The 17,705-nt window shown below is 36.4% G+C and overlaps 1 protein-coding gene across 15 annotated transcripts in view; it reads right to left on the bottom strand.

Annotated features, from left to right (window-relative positions):
• SSBP2 (single stranded DNA binding protein 2) overlaps positions 1 to 17,705 on the bottom strand; it is a 311,038-nt gene that overhangs the window by 242,798 nt on the left and 50,535 nt on the right. Inside the window, exon 1 of one of the 15 annotated variants that reach the window (XM_069592570.1) lies at positions 3,339 to 4,068. The exons of the other annotated variants lie outside the window; for them this stretch is intronic. The gene's annotated coding sequence lies outside the window, so the exon portion shown is untranslated. Of the gene's footprint in view, positions 1 to 3,338; positions 4,069 to 17,705 lie in introns of those variants that run through there. 15 annotated transcript variants of the gene reach the window in all.

Here is a 17,705-nt window from a genome sequence, read left to right on the forward strand (position 1 = left end):
TTCTACATAAAGCTAAGAAGCAGAAGAAAAAAAGACTAGTCACAGTAGAAAACTCTCTCAGACTGAATTATCCAGATTGGCTGGGTTTGGTTCCACTTCTTCTTTCATTCATTAAAATAGTTATACTCTTAGGTATGTTTTTATGACAACAATCTATGACAACTTTTATTGGAATTTACAACCTGGTATTTATTTACATAGAATGCTTCATTAATATCACTTGCCTAATCTGTTTTAATTAGATTAATATCATTTGAAATGAAACAACTGTTTCAGGACTAAAGCACAAAAAGGTAAATGTAATAGTTAACAACTATGATCACTAGCTTTAACATTTTTAATATTACTGTTTCTTTAACTATTTAGTAGAAAATTTTGAAGAATAAAGTGAAGCAAGACCTGAGGTTCCAGTTCTAGTCTAATGTTCTGGAGATGACTAAAATGGCGTAAGGAAGAAAGTCAGTTCTTAAAATAGGCAAGGCAAAACACTGAATTAAAATATTACATTCCATTAAGTATAAATCCCTTAAATCCACTAATAATTACTCACACACTCAAAAGATACAGTAAGATGATAAATGTGTCAAATGAACAAACACTGACATTATAAAAATAAAGCCAAAATTATCTGCCCCTCAAGTAAAATTTTCTAAAAAAATTTATCTAAGATCTCATCTATACATCCTTTTGAAAAATAAGTTCTTTGCAGGTGTTTTATATCCTAATTAATTTTTATATTCAATTTCTTTCTCACGACACTATCTCCTCAAAGGCTAAAAATGATATTGAGAAATTTATGTGACTATTTAAAATAGACTAAAGTAAGTCATACAAAGATAAATATCATGATATCACTTATATGCAGAATCTAACAAAGGCTACAAATGAACTAACTTATCTATAAAACTGAAAAGTTGCAGATGTAGGAAATAAACTTGTGGTTACCAGGGGGAAAACAGGGTGTATAAATTTTAAGACAGGGTTTGACATACACATACTACTATATATAAAACAGATAACTAATAACGACCTAGAGTATAGCACAGGGAATTCTACTCAGTACTCTGTAATGGTCTATATGGGAAAAGAATCTTAAAAAGAGTGTATACATGTACTTGTATAACAAGTTCACTTTGATGTATATCTGAAACTAACCCAACATTGCAAATCAATTATACACCAATAAAATTTTTTCTAAAATAAAATATTCAACTATGACTAACACAGAATATGAATGAACTACAAAGAAAATATACAGGAAGTAAAATAGTTTACATATAAAATACCAACCTAAAAAGCATATCATCAAAATTAATTTCAAAAGTTTTTAGTATATTAAACTTAATTTTCACCTCATATGTAAATGGTAAAACAGGTGGCCTAATATACTACATGATGCCATCTATACTACAGGTATTTAATAAACACCTTTGTCTAATGTTCTACCCATTTCCACAATTCTTAATTTATACTAGTTTATTTTTTATAAATGGCACAAAACAGCTCAAAATAAAAAGGTAAGACAGTACACACCAAGAATTACCCTATAAACAAATAACTCATTTTCAACAGTAAGGAAGGATTGATGGATAGCAAGAGGAATGGAAAGAGAAAAGGCATTTATTTCAATTGTGCATGCTTTCACCAAGTTCAGATAAAATAATAAACACCAATCTCCACTGTGCAACTTGAAAAAAAAAAAAAAGAATTAGCCAATGGTTGACAGTAGAGTCCAACAAATTTTTACAATTTTAGTCTGTCAGGAGTAAGTTTAAGAAATAAAGCAAAAGTGAAAGTCTCTCAGTTGTGCCTGACTGTTTGCAACCCCATGGACTATACAGTCCATGGAATTCTCCAGACCAGAATACTGGAATGGGTAGCCTTTCCCTTCTTCAGGGGATCTTCCCAAGGTCTCCTGCATTGCAGGCTGAGCCACAAGGGAAGCTCAAGAATACTGGAGTGGGTAGCCTATCCCTTCCCACCAGATCTTCCTGACCCAGGAATTGAACCGGGGTCTTCTGCATTGCAGGCAGATTATTTACCAATTGAGCTATGAGGGAAGCCCCTAATAAAGCAAAAGAAGTGCATAATTTAAGCTTACTGAGCAAAAGAATTCTGATTTAACAAGTACTCTGAATGACATTGGTATTCACTAGTTTAACTAAACTAATATAACTTTTTGTTAGTTACAAAGTCCTTATTCATCAAACATTGTAAAGTATTAGTTTGAGACTGAGAAAGATTCAAGATCAAAACAGGAAAAATACCACAACAGTCTAAACCAATAACTGCTAGGTGTAATGTAAGGTAGAGTGTTGGTAATAATTACTAAATGCTCATTGCATCTACTCTGGGTAGCCATTCTTCAATTCCCACATCATGAAGAAAAAAAAAAATCCACTGAAAAAATCATTAAGAACTTCCAGGCAGCTCTCTGGTGCCACTTTGCCCAAGATGGCAGCAGGACAGGGAGTTAAAGTGATTATCTTAGCATCACAGCCTTTACCCTCCCTCAATAATCCTGATCTCTGCAATAACTGCCATGCCCTGCCTATGCCTAACTCACAGGAATGAAAAGCAGTGGGGGAAAAGTGGAGATGAAGGAAACAGATTAAGTCCTTGGTCTTAGCAAGCATCTTTCTGTTCCACTGGGTTATTTCTAAACAAGATACAAAAAAGGAAGCCAAAAATTATTAGTATGATGGATGCATAAAAAAATAAAAATATGTAAATGAGTAAAAATAAGCATGAGTTTTAAAAGACGAGAAATAAGTGGACTTTTCCCCTATTGTTACTCTCCAATATTATACCGAATCCTAACTAAAGGCTTTAAGAACAAGTTTTAAAAGATAAATTACAGACTATCATATGAGGAGAACAACAACAAAACAAACATAAATCTCTCAGAGATCCTATCTTACCTGCAAAATTGAACTGCCCAATAAATTACCATTTGGGGTGGTTGTGACAGTTAGAGATCAGCTATGTAAAGTGTCTAGCCCAATGCCTAGCACGTTATGGTTAAAACAGTAGCTATTATTATTACGGTAAACAGTCAGAATATACTGATAAATAGATGAACTTGACCACATTATGAAAGTACTATAATCCTTTTTCCTTCAAGCAGGACTTTAACAGCCAGAAATGTAATCCTCCAAGTTGTGTAAGACTTCAAGATTTCTAAAGCGAAACAAACAGAAGAATAGTATGGTCATAAATTCAATTGGCCTGATTAGCTCCAATCCAGCAGCAACTTCAGCTGAGACCCTGTAAAGACAGATTATCATGAGTATAAAAGAAAAGAAAAAGAAGTCCTAAATGAAACCCTATTACAGTACCTGGGATAGCTAGCTTCAGGATTCCAGGATTCCTAAAGCTCATATCCTGGGTCTCCCAGGTCCTGAGTCTCTCCATCCTCCACCTCCTAACTCCAACTGTGAAGCCAGAAAAAGCCAGAGGGATAATGTGCTTAATCGCTCAGTCGTGTTTGACTCTTTGTGACCCTGTGGACTGTAGCCCGCCAGGCTCCTCTGTCCATGGGGATTCTCCAGGCAAGAATACTGGAGTGGGTTTCCATTGCCTTTTCCTAGGCCCATCTAATCCTCAAGTCTTTGTATTTCACTGTCCATCCTCGGTCAGTCTGAACAAATTCTTTTCTTTATTAAGCATCTAAGTGTCAAACACTCTGCTAAATGATTCCACTAAAGATGTCTCAAATGAAAAGAACTTTGAGATTAGGTTAATCTCATAAGGTCTTTTATTTTAGTCCTATCAAAACAAGCCCAGCAAAATACAAAACCAGTAATGCAACAGACATTCTCATCATTTTATTCTATCACTAGCCTCCAAAGAAACCCTGGACTAAAATGATTACTTCCTTAGCAACTCAGAGCCTTTATACACAGTATGTACCATTCCATAAACCCATCTTACCTCTGAATCCCTTTTCCTTAGAATGCCAATTTACATAGTAATTGATGCTTTCACAGAGGATTAAAACAAGTTTAACTGCATCATTAATAAGGATGATTACAAACAAAGATACATGAGACTAATAAGTTAAACCTTGAAATAAATAATTGTCAAATTTATTTTTTCATAGAAAAAAAGACTCTGTAGTATTTAGAAGGGACAAAAAATACAGATTCTTCCTACTACTCAGTGTCACTCATACACAGGGCTTTTATGCAAAGCAATGGAAGGAAAGTAGCGGATGCCCCAAAACAAGATTCTGAAGATACAAAGTATATGAAATGCAATGCCAGTAAGTTCTGAACAAATGCAGGAATGCTATTTTTCAACCAAACTTATCAATTTACTCTTTTATCCAGACATTTGAGAATGAATTCTCTGCTAGTGCTCCAACCCAGTAGGGAGAACCCATATGTCACACAATCCAATGCCAATTCAAATGGTGTCACTACTTTTATTGTTTTACTTTTGACTGTGTGGATCACAACAAACTGGAAAATTCTCAAAGAGATGGGAATACCAGACCACATTACCTGTCTCCTGGGAAACCTGTATGCAGGTCAAGAAGCCAACAGTTAGAACCAGACATGGAACAACAACAGTGTTCAAAATTGGCAAAGGAATAAGGGAAAGCTGTATATTGTCCCCCTACTTATTTAACTTAAATGCAGAGTACATCATGTGACATGCAGGACTGGATGCAGCACAAGCTGGAATCAAGATTGCCGGGAGAAATATCAATAACCTCAGATATGCAGATGACACCACCCTTATGTTAGAAAGTGAAGAGGAACTAAAAAGCCTCATGATCAAAGTGAAAGAGGAGAGTGTTAAAGGTGGATGAAAACTCAACATTCAAAAAACATTCCAAAAGATCATGGCATTTGGTCCCATGACTTCATGGCAAACAGATGGGGAAAAATGGAAACTGTAACAGGTTTTATTTTCTTGGATTTCAAAATCACTGTGGATAGTGACTTTAGCCGTGAAATTAAAAGATGCTTGCTCCTTGGAAAAAAACTATGACAAACCTAGACAGTGTATTAAAAAGCAGAGACATCACTTAGCCACCAAAGATCCTTATAGTCAAAGCTATGGTTTTTCCAGTAGTCATATACAGATGTACAAGGTGGACCATAAAGAAGGCTGAGCACTGAAGAATGGATGTTTTTGAATTGTAGTGCTAGAGAAGATTCTGGAGAGTCCCTTGGACTGCAACGATATCAAACCAGTCAACCCTAAAGGAAATCAATCCTGAATATTCATTGGAAGGACTAATGTTGAAGCTGATGTTTCCACACTTTGGCCACGTGATACAAAGAGCTGACTCATTAGAAAAGACCCTGATGCTAGGAACGATTGAGGGCAGGAAGAGAAGTGGGCAGTAGAGGATGAGATGGTTGGATGGCATCACTGACTCAACGGACATGAGTTTAAGCAAACTCTGGGAGAGGGTGAAAGAAGGGTAGCCTGGTGTGCTGTAGTCCATAGGGTTACAAAGAGTCCAATATGATGTAGCAACTGAACAGCAACAATATAGGAAGGTAGATCAGAACTAGTTTTTGCCTCTTTCCATTATGTCCCCTTAAACAGCCACATAATATCTTCATAGCCTTTAGCCTGCTAAGAGATCTGTGACCCACTCCAAGCTGCCATTAAAATCTCACTTGAACTACTGGACAGTGTAAGAAATGTGACTTCTCATGCTATGTCTAAACCTTAACATTCTCAAGCTCCAGTAGCTAGGAATAAGAGCAGATATTTATACACAGTCTCCACTGTTTACTACAAAAGACAAACTGGTCATTTTAATGAGGGATCTTTGTCTTTCCCCCTCCTTTTTCCCCCCACATATCTTATTCTGTATTCTTCGTGTGGTGGCTACTTTATTAAAATGGTTCAATATTTAATTAAGGATTAAATGGTAAAGCAGTTTGCCCATTAAATTATAAGACCCTTCAGTGTTTACATAGCTTTTTAAAAATTAATTAAATAACTTAATAGAAGTTTCAAAATTAGATTTAAACGTGAGCTTTGAGAACACAAATTATTTTGAAGATATTAAGCCATGACAAAACACATGCACAGTCATGACTTCAGAAGACATATGCAGTGTTTTCAGCCCAGGAGGACTCCCAAAGCACTAGCATCCTCCACCATTATCTGCATTTGTCCATCAGATGGACACACAAAATTCAGCATTCATTTAGTGATTCTGTGGGATGAGAGAAGCAGATCACGTTATCTGAAGAGGCCCAGAGGGAAATGCAACACATATTTCCAGGGGAAAAAAGTCAAAATAAATTACTTTAAAACTCTGTTATTTAAATTCAATTCTTCTCTCACTTAATTATTAAGCATTGAGTCTAAGTCTTCATGTTTATTTTCCTAGTAACAGAAAACACTGGATTTATTAATGCTTATTAATGCTTTCTCTTCAAAAAGGAGTTTAATAAAGTCAGCTTACTTCAGATTACCTTTCAGCTTATTTTAAACACTTTTTTAAAAAATTTACAGATCCAGAATTGAGTGCTAAGGTTTCCCTTGTACCCACAGGCAAATTCTACATTTTGTTTCCTTTTTATATTTATTCTATTTTCATGTATAATAAATGTACTGAGATAGAGCTGAAAATATCTACTACCTAAAATATCAGAATAAATGCCAATGGAGCTTTCCTGCTGCTTTAGTTTCTTCGACACGTGAGCAGAAACCTGGAAGCTGAGGCGCTGAGTGAATACCTAAGGCAGGCAAAAAGCCAGGCTATCCAAGCCCTGTTAAGTGGTCACATGATCACTGTGGTCACAAAGCAGCACTGGTACTTGTCCTACCTAAGCAATGAGGTGGAGGGCTGGTGATTCTCCTTAGTCACCTGGTACTCTTTTGTTCTCCTTTCTCAGTCCTCGCACTGTGGCATATAATTAATGATGGCATGATTACAATTTGTGAAGGGTGTGGCAGGTTTTCACTATCCTATTCACTAACTCCTATAAAAACTGTAAGCTTACATATGCTCTCAGTTACCTACCAGTCTTTAGAAATCCCATCACCAGCTCCCATTTCCCTGCCACATCAGCATCTGGTTAGTTCTGTCACTTACATTATATTATAAACCCACTGTTTTCCAAATTTTGCATGCATAAATACATACACATAAACAGACACACACAATTTTGGAAATGTTGGGCTAAACTTGAGTAAGGTTCTTTATTGCTGGACCACTTAGAACCTTTAATGTGCTAATCGCAATTTTTTGACACAAACATAATATGCCACATTTCCAAGTCTATTTGGCTATAGAGACCTTTTCTTAAAGAACATTTCCAATGGAACACACCTTGAAAAACTCTCATCCAAATTACTCAGAACAAAATATTTTACATGTAGATATAAATTATTTATTATATATAAAACAAATATGTATATGTAGCAGCAAATATGTATATATCTATATGGAAAAAGTGTATATTCATACAAATATGTATATAAAACAAATTTAAATATATCAATTTATCCACTCATCCATTTACACACCCATTCCACCAGTCATCCAACAAATAACACAGAGTATATAAAAATGTAAACATTTCTGTGCTTGGTGCTCTGGGAGATAAAGAAATTTGGAAATATGTTTAACATACTTTCTATTATTTTCTTATTAATCTCCACGTAAAACAATGGTGCTTTAAAAAGAGAGTTAATATGTTAAAATTATTGAAGAATCTATTAAAAGAAAAGATAACAATAACTGATGTTCCTAAAGAAATTATAAGTGGCAAAGTAAAAAAAGATCTACTTCACAAAAGTGCTTTAAAATACTAAATGTCACAAGTATAACTTAAATTATATTTATGTTACACAATTTTCCAGAAACAACTAAAGTTAAAATAATCAACTGATTTTCTAAGCAAAAATTTTAAATGTGCTTACATATCTACTTTAGGTTTTAAAAGCCATAAACACACTAAGACAGTTGAATGTATCTTAATTAGATTCAACTAATCAACTGACAAAGGTCCACTGAGTCAAAGCTATGGTTTTTCCAGTAGTCATGTATGGATGTGAGAGGACCATAAAGAAAGCTGAGCACAGAAGAACTGATGCTCTTGAACTGTGGTGTTGGAGAAGACTCTTGAGAATCCCTTGGACTGCAAGGAGATCAAACCAGTCAGTCCTAAAGGAGATCAGTCCTGAATATTCATTGGAAGGACTGATGCTGAAGCTGAAGCTCCAATGCTTTGGCCACCTGCTGTGAAGGACTGACTCATTGGAAAAGACCCTGATGCTGGGAAAGATGGAAGATGGGAGGAGAAGGGGACGACAGAGGATAAGATGGTTGGAGGCATCACCGACTCAATGGACATTGGTTTGAGTAAACTCCAGGAGTTGGTGATGGACAGGGAGGCCTGGCATGCTGCAGTCCGTGGGGTCACAAAGAGTTGGACACAACTGAACAACTGAACTGAATCAACCACTGTGTAATACCAATTACTTAGAATTTTTGCCCTGAATTCTTCTAAGCCAAGCCTTCTTTCAGTTCTCTCATTTTATTCCTGACTTTTATACTGAAAAACTACCAGAAAAATCTTTAGATTATTTGACCATAAATACTTTTTATCAAGTAAAACTTAAGGAACCAAGATGCAGATGTAGAGGACAGATTTCTGGACACAGCAGGGGAAGGAGAGGGTGTGACGAACGGAGAAAATAGCACTGAGACGTATATATTACCACGTGTAAAGCAGACAGCTAGTGAGAAGCTGCTGTGTAACACCAGCAGCCAGGTGTTCTGTGATGACCCAGCGGTGGGGGATGGACTGGGGGTGGGAGGGAGGTTCCAGAGGGAGGGAACACATATACTTATGGCTGAGTCACACTGTTGTAAGGCAGAAACCATCACAATATTTTAAAGCAATTATCCTCCAATTAAAAATAGAATTTTTAAAAAGTGGTAGGACATTCCAATCTAGACAAGTAGGCAACCAAATACACTCATGATTAGTATGTGCTGTACTTTATAAGCAACCTTCCTTAATTTAAACAAAGACTACTTATGGCTCCAGTCTCTACAGCTTTGCTGGGTACTCCTCTGACCTTTCCCTTTCACACATCACTGCCTTGTCATGGCAAAGGGGCAGAAGACATCAAGAAGAGATGGAAAGAATACAGAGAACTGTACAAAAAAGACCTTAATGAACCAGATAACCACGATGGTGTGGTCAGTTGCCCAAAGCCAGACATTCTGGACTGTGAAGTCAAGTGGGCCTTAGGAAGCACTGCTGTCAATAAAGCTAGTGGATGCAATGGAATTCCAGTAAAGTTATTTAAAACTTTAAAAGATGATGCTATCGAAGTACTGCAGTCAACATGTCAACAAATCTAGAAGACCCAGCAGTGGACATAGGACTGGAAAAGGTCAATCCTCATCCCAATTCCCAAGAAGGGCAGTACTAAAGATGTTCAAACCAGTGGACAATTGCATTCATCTCTGATGCTAGTAAGATCATGCTTTAAAATCTTGCATGCCAGGCTTCCCCATTACATGAACCAAGAACCTCTAGACATCCAAGTTGCGTTTAGAAATGGCAGAGGAACCAGAGATCAAATTGCCAACATTCATTGCATCACAGAGAAAGCAAGGGAATTCCAGAAAAACATCAACCTCTGTTTCATAGACTATGCTAAAGCCTTTTGACTGTGTGGATCATAACAAGTGTGGAAAACTCTTAAAGAAATGGGAATACCAGACCATCTTAACTGTCTCCTGAGAAACCTGTATGTGGGTCAAGAAGCAACAGTTAGAACCCTGTATGGAACAACTGAACGGTTCAGGACTGAGAAAGGATTGGCTATTTACTGTCTCGATGTTTAATTAACTTATACTCTGAGCACATCATGAGAAATTCCAGGCTGGATAAGTTACAAGCTAGAATCAAGATTGGCGGGAGGAATATCAACAACCTGAGATATGCAGATGATACCACTCTAATGCCAGAAAGCAAAGAGAAACTAAAGAACCTATTGATGAGGGTGAAGGTGGAGAGTGAAAAAGCCAGCTTAAATTGAATATTAAAAAAAAAGTAAAAGATCATGGCATCCAGCCCTATCAGTTCAGTTCAGTCGCTCAGTGTCTGACTCTTTGTGACGCCATGGACTGCAACATTCCAGGCCTCCCTGTCCATCACCAACTCCTGGAGCTTACTCAAACTCATGTCCATTAAGTTGGTGATGCCATCCAACCATCTCATCCTCTGTCGTCCCCTTCTCCTCCCACCTTCAATCTTTCCCAGCATCAGGGTCTTTTCCAATGAGTCAGTCCTTCACAGCAGGTGGCCAAAGTATTGGAGCTTCAGCATCAGTCCTTCCAATGAATATTCAGGACTGATTTATTTTAGGATTGACTGGTTTGATCTCCTTGCAGTCCAAGGGACTCTCAAGAGTCTTCTCCAACACCACAATTCAAAAGCATCAATTCTTCGCGGCACTCAGCTTTCTTTACAGTCCAACTCTCACATCCATACATGATCACTGGAAAAACCATAGCCTTGACTAGACGGACCTTTGTTGACAAAGTAATGTCTCTGCTTTTTAATATGCTGTCTAGGTTGGTTATAGTTTTCTTCCAAGGAGCAAGTGTCTTTTAATTCCGTGGCTGCAGTCACCATCTGCAGTGATTTTAGAGCCCAGAAAAATAAAGTCTGACACTGTTTCCATTGTTTCCCCATCTATTTGCCATGGAGTGATGTGACCAGATGCCATGATCTTAGTTTTCTGAATGTTGAGCTTTAAGCCAACATTTTCACTCTCCTCTTTCACTTTCATCAAGAGGCTCTCTAGTTCTTCACTTTCTGCCATAAGGGTGGTATCATCTGCGTATCTGAGGTTGTTACATTTCTCCTGGCAATCTTGATTCCAGCTTGGGATTCATCCAGCCCAGCATCTCGCATGGTGTATTCTGCATATAAGTTAAATAAGCAGGGTGACAATATACAGCCTTGACGTACTCCTTTCCCTATTTGCAACTGGTTTGTTCCTCCATGTCCAGTTCTAACTGTTGCTTCCTGACCTGCATACAGATTTCTCAGGAGACAGGTAAGGTATTCCCATCTCTTTCAGAATTTTCCACAGTTTATTGTGATCCACACAGTCAAAGGCTTTGGTATATTCAATAAAGCAGAAGTAGATGCTTTTCTGGAACTCTCTTGCTCTTTCGATGATCCAACAGGATGTTGGCAATTTGATCTCTGGTTCCTCTGCCTTTTCTAAATCCAGCTTGAACGTCTGAAAGTTCACAGTTCATGTACTGTTGAAGCCTCACTTGGAGAAGTTTGAGCATTACTTTGCCAGTGTGTGAGATGAGTGCAACTGTACAGTAGTTTGAGCATTCTTTGGCATTGCCTTTCTTTGGGACTGACATGAAAACACGTTTTCCAGTCCTGTGGCCACTGGTGAGTTTTCCAAATTTGCTGGTATACTGAATGCAGCACTTTCACAGCATCATCTTTTAAGATTTGTAATAGAAGGGGAAAAGGTGGAAGTAGTGAAAGATTTCCTCTTTTTAGGCTCTAAAAATCACTGCAGATGGTGAATGCAGCCATGAAACTAGAGGATCTCTCGGCAGGAAAGCTACGATTAACCTAAACATCATAGTCATGTATGGTTGCGAGAGCTAGACCGTGAAGAAGGCGTAGCACCAGAGAACAGATGCCTTCGAACTGTGGTTCTGGAGAAGACTCTTGAGAGTCCCCTGGACAGCAAGGAGATCAAACCAGTAAATCTACCCTGAAAATTCATCAGAAGGACTAATGCTGAAGCTCCAATATTTTGGTCACCTCATGTCAACAGTCAACTCATTGGAAAAGATCCTGATGCTGGGAAAGATTGAAGGCAGAAGGAGAAAACAGTGTCAGAAGATAAGATGGCTGGATGGCATCACTGATGCAATGGACATGAACCTGGGCAAACTCTGGATGATGGTGAGGGACAGGAAGGCCTGGCATTCTATAGTCCAAGGGGACAAGAGTCGGACGTGACTGGGCAACTAAGCAACAGCAATAAGCTCTGTGCTTTTCCTTTCATTTATGCAAGGTCAACACAGCTTCCTGAAATTAGTTCAACCCCTAATCCTGTGCAGTTATTTTCGATGTTTCCACCCTACCGGTATCTATCTTACCCATCTCAGAAATCACAGTACTTATGATCTATTATCACTCATAACACCTATTATGTTTCAGCTTATATTATTACTTTATACTGCCATTTAGCCTTTCATGTATCATAGTTTTCTATCTATCTATACTGTAACCTCTCTGAAGACAAGGAACATTTCTTACCCTTCTTTACATCCTGTAGTAAACCTTAAATAAATAAGTACACAAATTACTTCACAGAATAATAAAGTTTCACATCTGAATGTGCAGATCTCTCATTTTGCAAATATGAAAGGAAGTCGAGAAAGGTGAAGTAACTTGCCCAGGGTTATTCAGTCAGTTGGGAACTGAATCAGGGCAAGAACTCAAGTGCGTAGATCTAATCTAGCATTTTTTTGGTTTAGCCTAAGTTAAAAGAAAGAAACTGTGCTAACAGATACTTGTTTACTTTGCAGCTTTAATAAGCACAAAAAGCCAACCTGTGTGTAACCAAAAACTTTGCACTGCCTCAAAATTTTCTTCAATATTAATCACTGGCAATCCTAAGAGTGATGATGATGATACATGTAAGATGAAGGCAACCCAGTAAAATGTCTAGTGGCCCAGAGCAGTGTTACTTCTTCCCTTTGAAGCATGATACAGTGGTGATGGTAGGGCTGAGGGTGTTAACAAACTAAACAGGTCGGTTACCAGGTTTAGTTAATTGGGGTTTTATCTAAATAACACTAACGAGCTACTTGTCTCCCTCTAAATCTTACTGTTCAAGAAGTCTTCTCACCATTTATTTATGGAATAATCTTAAAAAAAAAAAAACTAGCTGCTTGATAGTCTGATTAACCTGATTTCCTTCAGAGACTCTTCTATCATCTGCCTAAGTCCTCCAGGGAAGTAGGGCCATTCAGATGCACAAGAGAACAGCTGGAGCATGAAGTGACAGATAGATTTACTTTAGAGATTTGCCCCAAGAGAAGTGCTTGGTTCTCAGTTAACTTTGTGTATTCTAACATAAGAAAATACCAGGGAAATAAAATTATATATAGGGGTATTTCCACAAACTACTCATTAGATAACTTTATAGCTCTAAGAACCAGCACAGGGAGAGTTCTGTCAAAAGTGCCTTCCATTGGCATTAAATTAATTTCATCTGAGAGTTAACAGTGCAGTGAAGATCAAATGAGTTTCTATTAAGCTTAAGCTACTGGGGAAGAAAAAAAAAAAAAGAGTCCTGACCTCCAGTTAGGCTTCTTTTACTAAAAGGTTTAAGTGTTATTGGTTAAACAGTCCCCACCCAAAAAAGATTTGTTAGAATACTAGCCCCCAGTACCTCAATGTGACCTTATTTGGAAACATGGGTGTTATAGATGCAATTTGTTAGGATGAGGTCATATTGGAATAGGGTGGGCCCCTAATCCAATATGACTGGTGTCCTCATAAAAAGAAGAAATTTGGAGAAAGACCTGCTTAGAGGGAAGATGATGTAAAGAACCACAGGGAGAGGATGGAAAGAGGTTTGGCCAGGCTACTCCCTCATAGCCCCCAGAAGAAACTAATCCTGCCAACAGTACGATTTTGGACTTTTAGCCTCTTGAACTGTGAGACCAGAAATTTCTGTTGTTTAAGCGACTCACTGTATGACACTTTGTTCCAGCAGCCTTATCAAACCAATACAAAGGTATCTGTAAGGTAAATGTAAAATAGCAATAAGCTAGAAATTTAAAAGTCCTAAATTCTAGGTTTCAAACTGGTTACTTCTGGCATAAATCTCTGCTTCAGTTCCTTACCTAAACCTCTTTTAGGCTGTTGTGAAGATAAGGCTTAATAACATGTATGATAGTTCTTAAAAAGTACAAAGTATTAAACAGAAAATGTTATTTCCCAACATTTAAAATTCACTTAAGAAAAAAAGCAAAGGTACAAAAAAGGTACATATGATCCCTACATTTTTTTCCTCAGAAACAAAATTAAAGTATTAGTCACTCAGTCGTGTCCAACTTTTGGCAATTCCATGGACTTTAGCCCTCCAGGCTCTTCTGTCCATGGGATTTCCAGGGCAAGAGTACTGGAGTGCGTAGCCATTCCCACCTCCAGGGATTTTCCGGACCCAGAGATCAAACCTGGGCCTTCAGCATTGCAAGTAGAATCTTTACAGTTTGCTGGCTCAGACTGTATGAAACTAATGACTTCAGATGTTAATCAAAAACAAATTTAAATACACAGTGCAAATTAAAGCATATCATGGTCAATATTTCCTTATCTATTAATTTTTACAATAGCAATCCCCACTAAAAAACAAATAAACAAAAACCACCCAGAAACATTCATAACTATATAATGATTAATTTTTCTGATCTTGTTCTATGTCTGCTATATTCCAGGAACTGGATACCAGAGCTCAGAGACATGAGTACTAATTTTGAGGCGCTCCCTCTACAGCAAAGGAAATAGGAAGTGATTAAACAAAGATTCATATAAACTATGACACAGTTATGCACATAGCACAATAGAGCAGATACAATTATTTGTATGTATACTGAATACAATAGGGTTTAATTTTCTGGAATTAACAATGTTTTACATAGCACATATAGCAACACTTTAATGAGTTAATTGAAAAGCTATTCAATGTTTTTTCTTAACTGTGAATCATTGCTTAATATTAGAGATAGAGAACTTTATCCCTCATATTTTTTAGAGCAGCCTTAAAAGCCGGTTGATTGTTGTTGTTTCATTCTTTAATTTGCTACACTTGTATTTTATCATTCTCTTTTGCTGGGGAAGAGAATTATAGTTGAAGCTAGGTAACTGGATATTTATTTTCATAAGAGAACACCAGAAAATTAATGTTCTAGTCCACATTGAAAATTCTACTAAAATGCCTTTCATATCAACTTTGTATATGTGGCCTGTGTTTCCCAATTAAAGCTATCTCTGATGGCTAAAGATCTCCCAGGTCCTTAGGAGTCAGCTGAGTACCAATGATCCAAGCATGGTCTTTTAACTAAATACAAAAGAACAGTATTCTGGGTTGATCTTTACCCCTAGGTGGAGGATAACTGGGAGAGGCAGGGACTAAAAGTCAATTTAAAGACAATTAAATCTACTAGAAAAACACTTTTACCGTAAATTGCTTTTGTTTTTTTTAAGGGGGAAAAAAAGTAAGACAACGAATTCATTCTGAATCAAAGTTAAAGGTTGACTATGAATAGTCTGATCTAAGAGCCAAACTACACAGGAGTGTAAAAGTAAGCATGAAATAGTGAAATGCCTCAAAAAGTCTTTATCACCCTCTTTGTTTACTTATGTCAATAAGAACTTGAAAGCTATATTTGCAAAGGCTAAAACACAAAGCAGATAATCTCTCGATGGATAACTGAGTTGACACTACCAGGATCTGGGAGTTGCAAAGGCAGCAGAAGCAATGGCCCCCATTTTCTGGAAGTTTAAAATTCAATGAGCAGAGAACAAGTAAATTAAATAAATGGAAACAGAAGCAAATACATATTCAACTATACAAATAAGTCTCTCTGAATTTTTTCTCCTGATCTTTCTTTTCTAAGTTGTACCCTCTTCCTCTTTCCTGCTTTCTCTTCTACAGCAATTAAGAAAATAACCTCTCCAATACATAGTTTCCTTCATTTTCTCCACCACTGTGTGCACAGTTCCCCTTAATATCTGAATTACAACTCACAATTATTAACAAATCTTAACCTAGCTCATGATATACAAAATACAGACATATGAAACTGTGAAAAAGGAAAAAGAGAAACCCTAGAAACTTGACATATTTATGTCCAATTTGATCTCCAAGAACTTAAGGAATTAAATCATAAACGGAAAAAGGAAAAATAGAGACTTCTAAATGATATGTGGTTTCTAAGAATTTAAGATAGATTTTTCACCTTTCTGAAAATTTAAAAATATGTCCATTTTAGTTTCTTTATATACCATTATTCTTTTAGAAAGAAAAAAAAAACTTATAAAAACAGTAAGATGAAAAAAAAAACATTAAAAACTCACCATAGCCAGATGTGTAACACTTAGAGAATTATTCTTTTGTATATGTTAGGAGTAAGTCGGTCTGGGAGGCAGAGGTTCTCTTTAATTTAGTATTTTAATTTAAAAACTTAAAAATTCATCAGAAGAAAAGCATACACAAATTCTTACCAATACTTTTTATTTGTGCTTTTAATTTTACACTGTCAATCCAAATACTCAACTGAACAGGCAGCTCTTACAGAGTACCCTCAAATTTACCCTCTTTATTAAATTAGAAGAGAAAAAAAATTTCATGAGAATGAACTCTGGCACAATAATTCCAACTCTACTACAATAATTCAGTAATGATTTGTTGGGGGTAAAAAAAAAAAAAAAAAACACCTCCCTTTTGATCCTAACTACCATGAGTAGAAAAGGTTATATGATACAATGGTAACTAGCAGCCCAACTATAATGGGATGTAAAAGGTAAATTAAATAATGGAGATGGGAATGAATGAAGACTGTCTAGTAGATACTCTGGGAGAAAAATGTAGCTTCTTCACAAACACAGTGCTTCCTGATGTTTGACTGTAATTTCAGTGTTTCACATCACACATCATTTTTCCTTCCTAAATGAATCCCAAACAAGAAACTTTGTGATCAAGACTAGCACTGGCTAGTGTTACTCTCAAACAGAACTGAAACGATGACAATGAGCTTTTAAATTACATGATAAATACCTACATAATTATGAAATTAAGTCAAATTTTTCTGTGAAATTCCTGAGAAATTTCTGTGAAATTCTGTGAATTTCTAGAAATTGGTCATTTTCTAGAAGCCAAAGTATATTATGAGAGGCTAACAGATGGAAACAGAACTGAAGACTCGAATTAGAAAATAACCTCTCATGCTTAATAATACCAAAAGGAAACTAAAAAGCACATTTCCATAGAAACAAAACAGTGTTTCAAATATAATATGAATACATAAGTACTAAGGAAATTCCAAGCATCACTCTCACAGAGTGAGTTGGAATAGTGATAGATGAATTCTAAAAACAAGTGAGCCATGTTTGAATATAAGAAAGAAGGAAAAATATTCAGGGAAGAAAGAATATTACAGTCATGAAAACAAGAATAGAAATCTGTTAATCAGGTAAAAAAATTAAATGTGATTAGGATTTGTTTATATAAATAAATGATTATTTTTAATATCTTTAACAAATTACAATAAATCCTAAAGAACAAAGGCAAGGAGATATATTTTTGAATGTACACTTGAATATGACTACATCTAATGCTCTTATAAAAATAAAAATAAAACCTTTTATTCTTTCTTTCAGGCATAAACTGAAATAGTTAAGAGGGTGCAAAAGCCTAAACAGAGAAAGTTTAATTCTACAAAGTTAATTGTTTATTCACATCTTGATGCAGGAAGGGAATTAAATAATTAGGTGCTTATCTTTAAGAACATCTTTCTTCCAGCGCCTACTTAAACAAAGGAAATAAAAAGCCAGTCTGTTTTTAAACAACTAAACTCAGCCAACTGACTGATTCTTCCCAATAAATTCTCAATGAAATATCTGTTCCAAATACTCTCAAATATG

Source organism: Ovis canadensis, chromosome 5 (assembly GCF_042477335.2).
Source record: "Ovis canadensis isolate MfBH-ARS-UI-01 breed Bighorn chromosome 5, ARS-UI_OviCan_v2, whole genome shotgun sequence".
Lineage (NCBI taxonomy): Eukaryota > Metazoa > Chordata > Mammalia > Artiodactyla > Bovidae > Ovis > Ovis canadensis.